General features: G+C 37.7%; 1 protein-coding gene across 6 annotated transcripts in view; it reads right to left on the reverse strand.

The window, feature by feature from the left end:
- Positions 1-12,116, reverse strand: part of SCEL (sciellin) — a 68,113-nt gene extending 55,997 nt beyond the window's left edge. For all 6 annotated transcript variants that reach the window (XM_088051441.1, XM_088051440.1, XM_014263245.2 and 3 more), the window contains exon 1: positions 11,921-12,116. The gene's annotated coding sequence lies outside the window, so the exon portion shown is untranslated. The remainder of the gene's footprint in view (positions 1-11,920) is intronic.
- Positions 12,117-16,701: the final 4,585 nt, after the last annotated feature.

Raw genomic sequence — 16,701 nt, forward strand, 5'->3', positions numbered from 1 at the left:
TGATATTACAAGGGAAAGAATCAGAACAAAATAATTATAATTATCTAGATGTAATCACAGAGGCCCAGATAAGTTCCTCAGGTTCCAGATTCTGCCACGGTGCAGTAAGAGCATAATGTGAGGAACACAGTAATTTCAGGTGTAGGCTTCTCTGGATCTCCATGCAGGCTATTAGCCTGAGAGAGCTAAATGCCAAATCATGTGTAAGTAAATAATTTGAATTCTACTCAATGAAGGAGATGCTAGACCAGTGACATCTATTTTCAAACACTTGTTTCCTGAGAGCTGGGCGAGATTTTCCATCACAGGCCCCATTTAGCAAAAAAAGCTAGGCTACATCAAAAGCTAGGCTTCTATCTCTAAATTTATCACTCAAGACACCCCTAATGTAATCTCACACCAATGCAGATCAAAGTAGGTCAGAGGATTGGGCTATGGAAGTTACTATTTCTCTTCACTGTTTTGAAAGGAAGCCTAAAAATGACAAGTCAGATATAGGCATCTACACTGTAGGTACCTATACATGTCAGATGAATTCCATATAATGGCAGGATTTCAAACCATTTTTTTTTGTCTTGCAGAAAGCAATGGCTTTTTGTCAAATTAAAAGGAAAAGGAAACAAGGATGCAGAGTTTTTTCTCTCTGACTGGACAAAGTTCAAGCTGCAAAGATTATGCTGCAGCCTCAACAGCACTGTGTCTGTAAAAATGTGCTCCCCTACTGCACTGTGGCCCCTTACACAAAAAGTGCAAACTAGAAAACTATAGAAAGTCTAGAAAACTATTATCTGTCTGTGTAGGAGTCTGACACACAAAGAAATTGTAAGATGAGAGAAGAGAGAAGACAGAAAAATAACGACAACAAAAAAATGCTTTCCTGACAGTTTTGTCCATTTCACTCATGGGTACTAAGGAAATATTACTTTTATTCTTAGAAAGAATATTTCATATTTTCCTGTATTTAAGTCCTCCAGCTATAGCAACAGTAAGACTTGAATTTTGGGGTTTAACTGCTTTACTTGTGGGTGTCTATATTCAATGTGTTCAGATCCCTAATCTTCAGATAAAACACTATAAATGAGTTTTGGCATCTTCTATGAATTTATGAATAGAACCTCATAGCATTGTACATAATCACAATCTTTGAATTCTAAATATTTTCTTCGTTTTCTTAATATAATTTTGAAATAAGCAATTCTGCTCCAGAATATTTGAGACTTCTAAACTCAGAGTGCTGAACTCATTTTAGGTTGAAGCAGAAAGCTCCAAGCTAGTGAGCTTTGTTGTAACTTAATTATATGGCCAAGCTGGGTGTGTGAACATATCCAGTGCGCACTGGAGAATAAATTGCTGGGTTTGGTTTTTCTTGATTTACAAGTTGCTATAAGTGGTGCATGTTCCCAGGGAGTGGTAAAAAGTAGGGGTGTGTTAAACAGGTTTAAGAACATTTTAAAGAAACACTGTCAGGTTTGAGACATAGTAGATTTGGTGTACATCCTCCCTCTTTCCAAATAACATTTTCTGTTTCTGTGGTTACAAACAGCTGAGTTGCACACTGACTCTCTGTTTAAGCAATACCACAAAACCCAGTGTAGCAGTTATGTGTCACACTGTTGCTCCCCTTTTTTTCTTTATTTTTGCCATCAGTGGGGAAACGAAACTGCCAGAATTGCTGTTCTTTGCACTCCTTGGAGAGCTCAGTACACGTGCCATTGAGTTCAGCCAGTAAAATCTTGTGGTTTTCTGCAAAAAATAGCTGTGGTGAAGACAAGCAGCTTCTGGATCAAACAATTTCTCTGCTCAGAGTTGTACAATAGTTATTTGGTAGTGTTGCTGGGGCCACCACTTCAAGGTCTGAAACTCCCCAGTATAAAGTCTGGGCTGCAAGTTCCCAGGAACCTTGGAAAACTCACATGATTTTGAACCTAAATCTTTTATGTTTCTCAGAAGTTTTACATGGAGAATGGACATAATTTTAAGTTTTTTATACACATAGCACTGATTTTGAGCCTTGGAGACCTAATGGATATTTCCTTCTTCTGGATATCCTACTGGAACTAAGGATAATTCCAAGTGAAAATGAGAGCAAACTTTCTTAAACAGATTTCACAAGAGATATCCATTTTGACAGCTTGTTTAGTGTAGGAGAACATAATCAGCTGAGAAGAGTATATATACAAAATTCTGTATATACAAACAACTATTTGCCATTATTGCAAACAACACTAAGGTCTTTGTTTAGAAGGATTCTAGGCAACATTTTGAAATCACTTTTTCTCCTCAAAGCCGGTAAATCTGTTAATTTTATTTATCTCTCCTGTGTCATTATGCTACAGTACTTACAGTGCTATTCAAAATTCTATAAAATAACATTCAACACCAAAAGGTCCAGCAGAATCATAGAATATCCTGAGCTGGAAGGGACCTACAGGATCATTGAGTCCAACTCCTGGCCCTGCATGGGACATCCTCAAGAACCACACCCCGTACCTGAGATCGTTGTCCAAACACCTCTTGACGTCTGGCAGGCTTTGTGTCATGACCTCTTCCCAGGAAAACTGTTCAGTCTTAGGTATTTGAGCAAATACACCTTTTAAATTCTCCCTTCCAAAGGTAATAAGGGAGTACCATGATATGCACACGAATCACTGTTTGCCAGAACAACACTTAGTCCATGAAAAAGGCGGAGTGCCGTTGTGATTTGCAAGTGCCAACTGTTTGGAAGACACGGACCAGAGGGAAGCTGAAATTTGGAAGCAGGTATCAAAGTAACTGAAGAGGACTTGAAATAATAATGAAGGAAAAATATGTCAAATTAAAAATGGAAGTGAGCAAGAAAGGATCTCAAAGGTCAAAGATCAGTCTGATTTCCTGTACTGACAATGCAAATCCTCCATGGCAATGTTCATGAAGAGTTTCTAGAGCAGTGTCCTTGTAAATGAAGATTAATGTATCCTACTGGTTTTAAGCAATGGTAGAGATGTTTGTGTAAAAAACAGAAAATTCTTTGCCCGGAAATTGCACACTTTAGAAAAACTGCAGTCAAATTAAGAGAGACAGGATGAGCAGTGATGTTGCATGAGAACTATGTCATGAACAATGCATGGCATGTCAACTATTCCATCCAAATGTCTTGTGTTTGGGACAGATGAATATCTGAATTATGCTGCAGAAGGAGCAAATAAAGGCAAACACAGAGGATAAGAGGGTTGATGAGTTACAAACAAGGGAACCAAGTGATTTGAAGACAATGCCACAAACAAGCAATACTCAAAAGTTTTGGCATGAGGGCAAGGGCCTCTCAATACAGTAGCCTCTCAATACAATTTTTTCTCTGGGTTTTGCAAGGTCAGCCTCCTAAACAGCCAAAGGTATCACTGCAGGGACTACATGTTCAGGAAACACCACAGAGATTGTCATGAATCAGTATCTCTATCATTTATCTAACTGTACAGTGCAGTGATCCAGTAAATGGGTGTTGACAATAGGTTTTGCAGTGAACGGCAAGGGTGCGGTTTGTTTATCAGTTTAAACTGATCTAGTACCACATTCCCACCAAAAGTAACATTTGTGCTTGGCTTGTGCTGCCCTTGACCATCTAGTCCCTTAGATTGCCTTGGTCAGATCATCAAACATCAAGATTTGATTCACTTCAAGTCTCATGATCAAAACAGCTGAAATAAAGCATGTGGAGAAAAAAAATATTCCAGGTAGGCCAAGTCCATTCCCTTGCCAGAGTGTGATTGGGTGGTTTACATCAGTCAGGAAACCAGCTCTTTTGAGTTAGCACCTTAATTTAGTAACTATTGGAACAAAAAATCCCCTCAAAACCAATATTTTTACCTCTCTCTAAATTCAGTCATATTGTTATTAGTGATTATTAGTAGTAATTTCCCTGCCCTAACAGCTACAATTTTTTTAATTCAAGAGGTCTCCCACAGGATTTCAATCGAAAGGACTTTCTAACACTTAGAAGGAACCACCTATGGCCTTTCTGAGGGTGCCTAAAGTTTCTTGAAATACTGCATTAGCTTTGCTCTCATCTGTAAGTCACACTTTGTTCAGATCTCTACATGCATACATATGGGAAAGGTTAGTAAAAACATAATTTGGTGTATATTTGGTAATTTGCCAATTATTACCAATTCATGTCCTTTTCCATATGGAGTAACTTTGTCTGATATCAACTTTTTTTCATATCAATGGTCTTTGATATCTTTCAGGCACTGCTGGGAAGGGTAAAATTTGAGGATGGGATTTGAATGACAGGAACTGTTATCACTTTAGGTTTAAAAGAAGCCATCTGATCTCCAAAGTAGTCAAATATGCTCCAGTACTTTAATCATCACTGCACTGGACTTACTGCAGTATACCATAGCATTTTTCTACTGGATAATCCAGAACTGGACACAGTACTCCAGATGTGGCCTCACCAATGTTGAAGAGCAAAAGGATTCTCTTCCTCATCCTGATGGCAATGCTCTTACAAATGTAGCCCAGGAAGCTGCTGCCCTTTTTTCCATGAAGGGTGTGTTAGTAGCTCATGGTCATCTGGTTTTCCATTTCCTGAAAACTTTCACTCCAAGGACCTTTTAAGCAAAGCAACTTTCCAGCCAGTGCATCCCCAGCATGTACTGGTGCTTGGGGTAATGCCTCCACAGATATAAGGGTTTGCCTTTACCAGTATTGAAGTTGAGATTCCTCCCTGCCCTGTTCTCCAGCTTGTGGCGGTCCCTCTGAAAGGTGGCACAACCAGCCAGTCTGCCCAGTTTGTATCATCGGTGAACCTGCTGAAGGTGCACTGTGCTCCTTCCTCCAGATCGCTCATAAATATGGAGAACAGTATCAGACCCACTACTGAGCCCTGGCATACAGCACTAGTGGCTTTACCAGATTAGATTCAGCCATCTAAAACACAGACCATCCTGCTTCTTGTGATGAAAGACCATTTCTCTTCTCCCTAAGCACCATGTACGCCATATAAATTGCTACTACCCCAGAGGGAAGACCAAGCCAGAATGAATAACTTTAGAAAGAAGCCCATGCTTTCTCTCTTTAATTATATACATCTTCTTTTCATGTGACAGCATTAACCTGCTTCCTTCCTCATTTTCTCCCATTCTTGCCACATCCCACCTCTGACAACCATGTAGAAAAAAATTAAGGGCTTCCTTGAACACTTCATTTAATAACAAACAAGAAGGAAGGAGGTAATCACCCATACATTGGCAACTCTATAATTATAAAGTCAATGAAATGTAAACCATCTTCTCTACTGCCTTCTAAATAATTTCTTGTAATTACTAAAATGTACTTATTTATTTTCATTCTTCCGTTGTGACAGAAATTACTATTAAAAAGTTTGCAAAAAAGAAAGAATATTAAAAACCCAAAGTCCCAAATTCATACCCAGGAAGATGTTGAAATGTAAGCATAAATTTGTATTAGAAGCAAAGGAGATGAACATAATAAATAGGCATGTTTTACTGCAGTATTTCCACTAAGGTATTTAATCACTTGCAGTTTTGTGTAAGTACTAGAGAAATTGCTCTGTGACGAGCATCCAAGCTAATCTGAGTATAGATGTACTGTATCTCATTAGCAGTAATACTATGGAAGGTAAAGTACACAACTGCTTTGATTTATCAACAAGGTACAGAATATGCATTCAAGTAAATATATGACCACACAGTAGAAGCAGACTTCATAGATAGTATGCAGATGAGTGAAACTTTAAGCAGTACTTTATGTGTTTTAATTTCACAGTAAATTTAATGTATGTATAATATAAATATTAGTTTACTGAGCTTAAATATGGTCATGTACAAAATTAAAGTTCCACATGACAAGCTTTCTCTATAGTTGTCCTGAAAAGTGTGCCACCATCCAGTCGGGAGGTGTCTCAGTTCTGGCCCCTGGGCTGTTCATGCAGAGTCTCTGATTCCAAGGTGGCCACATGTCCCTTGTATTACTTTCTCATCAATTTGTAGTTAATGGAGTGGTCCTTAGGCATTACCTTGAGGAAATGGTGGCGAACACCCACCCGTCTCCAGTTCCAGATGGGTATAGTACAGAATAAGGCACCTGCAAGCCAGATGTAAGACATACTCTGCCCTCAGTAATTCTGCACTGAGCACTCCTAGATGACTGCATAAAGAGAAAGGGAATTTCAGGTGGCTCCTTAATCAGGCATCTCTGGCTCCATTAATTATTTAAGGCAGGCAGAGATGGCCTGACTCAGCTTTGAGTGTAAGTGGCAGACACATCACTGGTGTGGTGAGGTCACATACCCTCTGGTTATGTCTGACATCCCTCAAACTTCTTTAATTTTATTGTTGAGACCTTTGAAAGTTCTACCTACAAATTCAGGGAGAAAGTTGATATTAAGACCAAGAAAAGTGCAAGTTCTGAAATCATCACAAAGCAGCACCAAACACAAGGGATTAGATTACTCCCTTGTAACAAACACAAGGAAATATCAGCTCACCTCTCCCAGTGGATAGGGATTTTTAGTAAGCATGCCTGGCATGCCCACCTGTGAATTGTTACAGGTGTTGGAGTGGGATCTGCCCCAGCTGTTGTTGCCCCTGCCTCCCAGCCTCATGAAGTGCCTTCAAGTCACAGCAACCATTCCATTTTGTTACACTGAAGTTTCAAATAAGGATCAGACTTGAGAGCTTCTGTAGTTCAGAATCATTCAGTGCAATAGACAGAAAAATCTGTGAAGAGTTTATTCATTATTTCTGGCACCACAAGATGAATTTTCAGGAGGCTGGTCAAGCTGTGTGGACAGATTTATAACTTTAATATTAGAGAAAGAGCAGTGCCCTTACTTCTGACTGCAGGTCCTTGCACCTTCCTCTGAAGCATCTCCCTCCAGGCTCCACCAGAAACAAATTACTGTCCTGGATAGGTCTAAGCTAGTGTGTCCATGCCTCTCTAAAGGAAAACATTAAAAGCAGAAGTGCACTTCTTCCTACCAGCCTTTGCAACAGAAAAGTGATTCGAACTATGGTATTGCCATTGAAATGTTACAAATGTTGAAACAGGGTTACCCCTCATTTTTAAGTGTGATAATTTATTTAATTGATTTCATTTTCTACACTCTCACTCAAAAAAAACCCCTCAAACCATATTTTCATCCAAATACTAATTAGTTCAAAGATCACAGGACAGGACTATATAGACAAGTCTGAAGAGGAGACATAGTGCTAATTTAATTTAATCACAATGTATTAAGTATTTACATAAATATAGTCCTCCAAGGAAAAAAACTTTTATTTTGCCAAGAGCAGTTCCTTGAAGGATGATACAGAAATAAATACTAAAGATATTACTACAAAATATTATTTAGAAGTTAAAGTATTCATTTTAATTATATTGGATAATACTGAGGCTTTCCATTCTTTCAAAACTTAATTTATTCTGCTTGCACCATTTTATAGTTGCTTTCAGATGCAGGCAGTACTTCTTTCTCCTGTAACAAAGTCGTATGTTCCATCCCCTTGGAAAGACACACTCTGTCTGAAATAATACAAAGACTCGGATAGTCTTCAACTGACTGGGCAACTGTAGAGGATAAAAGAGCCCCTCACCTTACTGTGGTCCAAGACAAGAACAGCTGCTTCCAGACAGGTGGGACTTTCTCGCAGACCCCAAATACAGACCCTGCCCTCTTCAAGGGCTGCCTTCTGTACTGCAGAGTTGCATCCACAGCAATCCCTTCCCTAGTTTACATTTCCTCCAGATCATTTAAGGACTCAAACCAAATAAAATCTATGCTTCAATGCAGGAGACTTTCTTTCAGGAATGGGGGCCTCAGGTACAGACAATATAATACAATGGTACTGTTCATTTAAACCTCCCCATGCATTCTCTGTTAAAAGCACTATTTCATTAATATTATTTCACTAATAAGGAAAATTTGACTGTAAATAATTTTTTATTTTACTATTCAAGCAAGAAGGCTGCGTAACAGAAACTGGTGAAAATTTGAACCATTCTGTAGCTCAGAGTTCATAGCAATGTTCACAATGGTAAAAAGGATACAGTATTTTAATAAGGAGCTTCTGCTAGAAAAATGCTGACTTATACAGTCCTATGCACTTAGTCTTTTGGAAGGTTAAACAAGCTATTCTGCAAAATGAAATTTAAATCTAAAACAGGAAGTATAAAAAAAACTCAGCCCACCTGTTGCATCTATCCAGAAAAATGTAAATTCTATAGGGAGGTCACTGTATTTGGAGTTCCCTACCAACATATGTATATGCCTCTGTAGAGGTATCTGCATGGCTTAAAGCAAATAGCTCGGTGTCTGCCTTACATCTAAACTGGGAGAAGAGTATCCAGAAGACCTAAAAGGAGTTTGGTGCAACACAGGTTTTCAGAGTGCCCCAATGAAGCAGTCAGTGCTGGGCACTTAATAAACCAGAGGAGATGCAGAAGCTTTATTATAAAATAAATATTATCACAGCTGGTGTAGTACGAAGGGGCCTCTCTTGTTTTATTCACAGTTTATGACATGTTATTTAATTTGTGATTGATACCCTGCTTTTACCCAGGAAAAGGTGGCCACAGCTGTGCTGCTTCCTACCTGTTAAACCAGAGGTTACTAAACCAAGGACATAGCAGTTTCTTTGTCTGGGCATTAACTCATTCATATTTTGCACACGCTCAAAGAGAAAGCACAAGGGAAAAGCAGGCATTCAAGCCATTTTTCTAAAGAAAATGTTAAAACTACAAATTGTGGAAAAAGAGGTTCCATCTTCCCACACATCAGACACCAGAAGAAATAACCATCCTGTGTTTTTCAGATTGTGCCTGTGTTACAGCTAAGAGTTATTCAGCTATTTTTCTTTTTATAAGCATATATACCATAAAAATGTCTTAGAACCTGAAAGCAATTTAAAACATCACTTGCCCTGTCTGTGTATGCTTGTATCTGTCCATAAGCCTCCTTCTACATTTGGCAAGGTAAATCCACAACTTCTGTCTTTAGCTCTTTTCAACCTTCTGAAAAAAATATAGATTTCATAATCCATCACAAGATCTCTTCTTTTTTTTCTGCAACATCGACTTTTTGAATCCCCCAGTTGTGTTAATAAAAGGTTATGATTGTTATAAAATGTAAAATGTGGTTTATAACCTGAGCTATATGGGGAAAGGATATCCAGATGAGTCCAGATGAGTCTTAACTATCCCTTTCTAGTCTGTATCCTGAGCACACACTTATGCCTGTGAGAGTAATGAATGTCTCTCAGTTACTGTGGTGTAGTCCTTTTTATTCACATGCATTCATTTATCTTCAGTTAACAAGAGAACTACCACCAAAAAATGCATCCACAGGAGGGATTCTGAGAGTTAAACCAAGTAACTGACACTCCTGTTTCTGCGCAGATCCTGCAGTGAAGACCATATAGACACTTGACAGACTTTATTGTGGGAACTGGTGCTTTTTATAAAAATGACATTTAATCTTAATTAAATTTGTACTGCAGATTCCATGAAAACAGAGCACCGAATTGCCATTCTGGATTCTAGAACATACGTACAGCGTGGTGCAATGTGCACTTTGAGCACTAGGTGGAAACAGAGAAATGAAAATTAGACCTGTTCTCAACCCTTCAGCATAACAAATGGAAGAGCTTTTCTTCCATTTCCACAGATCCCAGAAGGGAGGAATGGCAGCTAAAAAGCTAAATTTTGTTGGGGGGCTTCTATCATTCTCTCTTCTTTCACACAAGATTAAGAGAAAATATTATCCTTAGTCTTCTCAAAATTGATTTTTAATTGTCTTCCTTTAATTTTTGGGATACTTTATTCAGAGTGCTCAAATACATTTATGTTGGCTATTCTTCAAATATTTCCATGGAAATTAGACACATAGAAATTTTTCCTCTATTGCTAATGCAGTTCTGCAAAATTTTATGTTGAGCATATACTGCTGCTTTTGTCTGCTGACATTTGCTTGTTAGAGATTCTAAACAAATAAAATAGTGAAAATAGAAATGTAATATTTTCCTTTCACTTGCTTATGCAACAAGAAAATCAGAGCTAGAAAAGTTACCCTACTTTTGCTCCTTTTATCAGACAGTTCTAGGAGGCTCCTTATCAAAATATTTTTTGGGATTTTTTTTCATCTCAGGAAAGAGAACTGGAATTATATTTAGCTTTGGATGGTAGCCATATTTTATATATTATGTTGCTTGTGGAAAACTTGCTTCAGAAAAGTCTACGTGCAGCTGCAGCAAAAGCCCACAGAATCGAGGAGGAATGATGTGGCATTACACTGGAAACCACAAAGAAGAAGTGAGACACACAACAGCAGTTCTGGTCCAAGCATTTGTGGTCATGATGGGACATCCAGGCCTTCTCATCTTACTTCCATGTTCAATGGTGTAAGACCATCCAATTGAAAGGATATAGTCATAATTTATGCAGCCTCAAAAGAGTCTGACCTAGTCACGCCTCATCTTTTCAGTACTGTCTGCAGAGCTTGAAAGGTCTGGGTTGAGAAGCTGGTACTATTGGGACATCAAGGGAGATCTCTAGTTTTATTTAGAGTTCATGACATGCGGTTTCATTTGTGACTGTTACCCTGTTTCATTTTCACTTCTTCCAAATTCTATTTTTTTTTTTTCTTTAGCTAAAACATTGGTCATTACCAATAAGTTGCTCAACCTCATTGTGCATCATTGTCCAAGTTCTTCATCTATGACTGCTTTTTAACCAAGAAGAGACCAGACAACTCATATCTCAAGCCAATTTTATGAATTGAAGCAGATTTCAACTGCCTGAGGTAACTTAGTCAATTGGCTCAGATGCCAGAGCAAGTATTCATACTGATGGAATGCAAGTCAAAATCTGAACCAAACTTGAAACCTGTTGAAGCTTGGGGGTAACTAGGATTATTGTTCAAGATCCAAGAAAATATAATCTTCTATCTACTGTCTAAATATATTCAGTAAGTTAGATTAAGTTATTTCAAATATTCTAAATTTTCTAAACTCTGTAGGAACAACAGCTAAGCTAAATTCAAAGTGCTAATATCAGATAGGTGCATAAACCTACTGTCCACATTCCTGAAAGAAGTTTGTACATGATGTGTGCAATGAAGGTTAGATAGGCCAAGATACAAATGCAATTGTAAAGTAAAACCTTTGGTTCTGGAAAGGTTTTGAGTAATTCAGTGCCAGTAGGCATTACATAAAACCTGCCAGTGGGATACTGTATATTTCCTCGAAGATTTTTGAAAATAGCTTAAAAAATAAATAAACTCCATAGGACAAATAGTGAGTGTCTAGCTTAGTCCTTTTCCCTCATGAGGTGGTCATTCCAATCTTTATAATTATGGTCATCTTTTAGAGAAGACACATGTTAAATAGCATGAAAATCTCCTTGCAATATAATAAAAGTGTGTCACTCATCCTTCACTTACAACTGAAAGGTGATGAATTCCTAAATAAAGTACAGGAATTGTTAAACACGACTTTAAGAGGTTCTTGTGTACATTCACTAGCATCTCTGCTTGAAATAGTGTCAGAAGATACTGGCATGCATTCAATTTATCCTATTATTCCAAATCTGCCAGGTATTAGAGACTGGATTTTCTATCAATGGGACTTTTTAGTAATCTAGCTACATGACTGAACAGTTTCATGATGGCAACTTAAAGAATTCACATATTGGTTCTGAAATAAGGAGAAAAAAAATTACTTTTCAGGACAATCAGAACCCACATTACACATGTAAAGACGAGGTGAAAATTTCTCCCATTACACAGGGGAAGTTCTACTTGTAAATTAAACAGAGATTATATGGAAAACACTGCAAGTCAAGCACAGATGTTATTTTTTTTTATCTCAAATTAATTTCCATTTTAAGTTCCTCAGGTAAGCTTATTGCTACAACATGGACTCACCAATTTTGGCACCGAAGAGTGTAGCTCAGGAAAGCTTTCCAGATGCAAAAACTTCCACTGCTCACAAAGCCTTTGAAGACTTGGCCACTGAATAGAGGATGCCTGATGTGCTGTCTGTTACTACTCCCAACAGCTAAAATCCCTTTTCCACCAAGATTCAAGTTTCAGGCTCAAGCAGACTGGAAGTTTACCTCTGGTGTTATCTGCTTTTGCTGGCTAGCAGTTGCTGTTGGTGACTGGAAGTGTTACTAGGAGTGGTTTTGGCTCTGAATAGGATAGCTGTGAGTCAACATGTGGGATAAATCCAGACATGCCCAGCTTTCCTCCTGCTCTGTAAACACAGTGATCTGATACAGAAATCTGACTTTAGAGCACTTCAGATCTCTGCCTTTCTGACACATAAAGACTGTCTTCATTCTCAGCCTGATAGTCATGTGTCACAGGTTCTTTTTTGAGGCACTCGAAATTGCGATGACTTCCTTGCCTGCAAGGTCAAGCATGAGTGATAAGCATCAAGAGTGAGATCTTGGCTGTTGTAAAGCCCAGAGAAAAATCCCATTTATCTCAGCAGAATAATGGCATTGCCTCAAGACACTGCAGATAGTGGAGGAGACTTCCCACAGAACCCATTTTTTTCCTCTCCATTGTACTGTTCTGGCTACTTCTTTATATCTTCTCCATCTAGAGCCAGTCTCTTCTACCAGAAAACCTCTCATGACATATTTTCCCATCCTGTTTCCATTGCTTCTTCAAACAGGCTGCCTTTATATTCTTGTTTGTTTTGTTCAAGTTAAATTTCAGCTAATACTGTAATCTGGAATATTTACACACTATTTTTTTTTTCTGGGTGAATAGCTGTGTTAAAGCAAGAGTCATTCAGCCAAGTTCTTTAGAGTATGTCTTTATGCTACACATCAGGAGGATAGCAATTCCTTTCCTGGGTTTAATGTCACACATACCACATACAGTCTTGGCAGTGCAGACTATCTTCTGCAGACAGACTGGATTTTAAGCAGGTGACCAGCAGGTAGGCTGTATTCATTCACTGAAGCTCTTATGTCAATGCCACAGTAAAAATGGAATTTCATACATGAAATGTTAAAGAAATATATTCAATAGGCAAACTGCTACTGTTCTTTTGCAGGAGAGGACATCAGGAATTTGTGTTTCAAATGTTTGGAAATAAGGTGGTCATAGACAGAAACAGACATACATGGCCATATTCTTTGCAGTCTCTGCCTAATCCTGGTATCTCTAATAAGCAGAAGAAACAGACATCAACACAGTTTTTAAAATGTTTATTAAGAAAATTCAAGGAGAAATGAAGATAGAAAGAAATAAGAAGACTGACTCCAGTGAAGTCAGGATTCCTCCATGAGAGGCTACTTATATCACCTACATATCTACTTATGAATCTGTGAGGTTTTGTCCATATAACAGTTTAGAATTAAAAGGAACCCTTTGAGCTTTACTCTGACATCCTGTAAAGACCATTGGTATCCTGTAAATGGATGGTCATTCAAGGTCATCAGCCCAGTGAACTGCTCTGAATTTTGTTTATCTTAGAATGCATTTTTTTAAGATAAAGTGGATAATATAATTAATTAGACACTGTAGTATATATTTATCACAGATAGTAGAAAACTGGATCCTTGCAGTGATGCTAAATCTGCAACACAGGTATTTGCAGAATCCATATACAGGGCATAAAATATTTGCTCATTACTCAAATTAGGCCATCAAACTGGCAGGGCATGAAAGAATTCTAAAATGGTTCTCAGATAGTTTTCCATCATCCTTTAACACTACAAAATTTATTTGCCATTGTATCTTTGAGTAACCAGCTACAGGGTAATCTCTCCCTTAGTCATCAAAAAGTTTGACAGCACTTGATTAAAATGTAAGCATCTTAGATGCAGAGTTGCTTGTAGGAGACTTTTAGAACTTGAAGACTTACCTAAAGCAAAAAGTAGTTTATCTATGTGGCTTGCTTATCTTTTGGATGCTGGTCTCCCTCTTGGTAACTAAAATGTACTGAAAACAATTAATTATAAGCTCTGTATACACAGGTGTGCACATGCATGAACATACTCGTGTTTAATTTTCTCTACATCAAATTTCTCTTAGGAGTCTTGGATATCATAAACTGTAATGATATTATACAACTAAATAGACCAGTATCTGACAATGCTCAGTGAACAGCACTGAAAATACCACTTATATAATAATACATTAGGTTGATACCATCCTTTCCTATTGAACTAGTTCATAACTGGAAATTTGTTAGAATATTTAGCATATGCCATCATAAAATCACAGTGAATCATTAAATAGCTGCCCTAACCGCATTTTAATATGACAAGAGTGTATTTAATGTCAGTTAACAGTGAGTGTAACTCTAGAAATATACACTGCCTGTGAGTCTGTGTTTCTTGGATAGTAATTCAGGACATGTACATTTTATAATGTCAGTCCTCTGTCACCCCATCAAAACCTTTGGTTCAGTGACCCTTTCAAAATGGCGTAAATTCAAGAGCATATCAAGGAGTGGAGAGCTTAAAGCACACACAGTCACAAGTATTATCATGCACTCAGAATAATTGCTACTAAAAAAAGCCAGGGTCTATCAAGCAACATTTTAATCTTAATTCAGAGTAACTACATACAGTGTAATGTATACAGTGTAATGCTCCTCTCTGTAGTTTCTAGCTGGAGATTCTTAAAAATACTTTCCTTTCCAGCTGAAATGAAGGGAACTATTAAGGAATTCTCATTGACTGGTGTTTCCTCAAGTTACTGAGGATCACAACAGACTTTAAGTTACAAGTAGACACAACACCTCTTTCACTGTTTCATTTAGATTAATTCATTTGGATGGTTTTTAGATTAACAATCCAAAACCAAGCTGAATTTTGACTAACAGCATATCTTCTCATAGCTGTGCTTTAAATAGAAGCCTATTTGGCACATGAAAAAGGAAATCTTGTCTTACTACACACAATATATAGAGGCGTGACCTGTATTTTAAGAATTCAGTTCATAGCATTTTATGTTAATCTACTGTACTCTGCCTTCTATCACTGTAAAGAAGACAAATAATAAAAATTCATATTATATATAAATTGAAATTAACTGCTTTTCATCTTGAATAAAGAAATCACAAAATCAAGTTGTCCATTACAACACAGTATGGACACATGAAATTTTAAGAGAAAAAAATTGAAAACTCCCAGGAGGTGTAATTGTTTCTTTCATAGAAGGTAGCTCAGCAATAAATACCCAAATCTGTTCTTCAGTATTGAAATGACACATCCTAAACTATTCCAAGACATAAAGGACAAAGCCAGTCTTAATATGGCAAGAAATTCTTGTAAAATCTGCTGTGAACAAATCTAGGCCTGGTAGCTAAACCAGAAGGAAATATAACGTAATTACTTCCAGTGTTCTCACGGGGCCTTGCTCAGAGTCGTAACAATGAGAATTCACTCATTAACGATGTTCATCGCTGTTCTCATTAATTAACCTGTTTCCTTCTACAGGTGCAATAGAAGAAAAAATAAAATGATGGAGACATAAACTGTCAGCAGGTCTCTGAGCTTCATTGTGCAGAGGGGCTCCATGGGAAAGCCCCTTATTCACGAAGTAGCAGGGAGCAATGGCTGTCTCTTGCTGTGCCAGGGGAGAGCACACAGGCGAGCAGACAAAGAAATCAGCTGGTCACTTCAGCTTTGCAGAACCGGTGATCTCATCCTCTCCTCCCACTAGAACAGAGTAAAGAGCTGCTACACTTTGACTGATTGGTTTTATTTCATTACCTACTCTCCTGACATATAAGAGAAGTTAACGCCCAGTTCTTGATCACTTAAATTAATTTGGAATTATTAGACACAAGCCAGCTGATGATGACAGAGCTTGGGATTTTCTATTCCCTATATGAAAAGGAAAACAGTGCTGGACAGTTACATCAGTGCTTTTTAGCAAAGCATTAATAAATCATGTGGAGATTACTGATACTGATGATAACTCACAAGCAATACTTGAGAGCTCAAGTTCCTGAAAAGAACCACGTGCCTAAAACACACATTTCAATAATTATTTGTGTATTGAGAATGTCTCCCTTCTCTGTACTGATGACATGAAATTAATTCATGATTTATAGAAATACTATGGAAACACCTTGCTTGATTCAATGTTATGTTTGTATAAAAGTCGAAAGAGTATGAACGGAATTGGCTTCATTTTGAGAATTTTTTCTCGTGAACAGATGCCTAGGTTTATTCGTTGTTATTTAATAGCAGAGTTTAAATTTGTCTCATAAGTAACAAAAAAATATTGCTAAAATAATGCTGCTTCTCACTGCCATGGAAAATAGCAACATTATTTTAATGGCTGGACTGACTATCTACAGAACTGAAAAATGGATACCAAAAATAATCTACATGCCCAAATTCTACAAGTGACTAAACTATTTCAGAACTGTGTCACCTGACCTACCTTGTCATTTTGCACACTGGCAGACTGCTGAAAAAAACTCATTTCATATAGTTTGGCTCTCTTAACTCTTCCTTGCTTTGTGGTGTTATATCCATCCCTGGATGTTCTGCAGCTCTGCTTTTCTATTTTTTTAAACAAAAGCTGCTGCTTTGATCATCTCTAGCATGTGACAAGACACAAGACAAATGCTCCAATGGTGCAGTTAAGCACCCTCATAAGGAAACTTATTGGAGAAAAAAATTACCTCTGCACTTGAGACTAAAGAAAGGATTTACTCTTCGTTTGTT

The sequence above is a fragment of the Pseudopodoces humilis genome, chromosome 2 (assembly GCF_049639895.1).
Source record: "Pseudopodoces humilis isolate 2021_Gansu_Grassland_sample_001 chromosome 2, ASM4963989v1, whole genome shotgun sequence".
Taxonomy (NCBI): Eukaryota; Metazoa; Chordata; class Aves; order Passeriformes; family Paridae; genus Pseudopodoces; species Pseudopodoces humilis.